Genomic DNA, 330 nt, shown 5'->3' on the forward strand with positions numbered 1-330 from the left:
CTCAGTGCAATTGAGGGATTTCCTCCATGTGGTCATGGTGCAAATGACGGATTTTCTCCATGTTGTCTCAGTGCAACTGAGGGGTTTCTTCCATGTTGTTTCAGTGCAACTGAGGGGTTTCTTCCATGTTGTCTTAGTGCAACTGAGGGATTTTTTCCATGTTGTGCCTTTTGATGATTGATGATTCATTTATCATCTGGATGTCTCTATTTTGCTGTTCAACCACTCCGACACCCTTCTTTCACCGTCTGAAGTGTTGGGTATCTGAAAGTGCCCCATTGGTTGGCTTTATTTCCTGAATTTCATCATCATTCATTCACCCATTTCCTT

This window comes from Macrobrachium nipponense, chromosome 42 (assembly GCF_015104395.2).
Source record: "Macrobrachium nipponense isolate FS-2020 chromosome 42, ASM1510439v2, whole genome shotgun sequence".
In the NCBI taxonomy this organism is placed as follows: Eukaryota; Metazoa; Arthropoda; class Malacostraca; order Decapoda; family Palaemonidae; genus Macrobrachium; species Macrobrachium nipponense.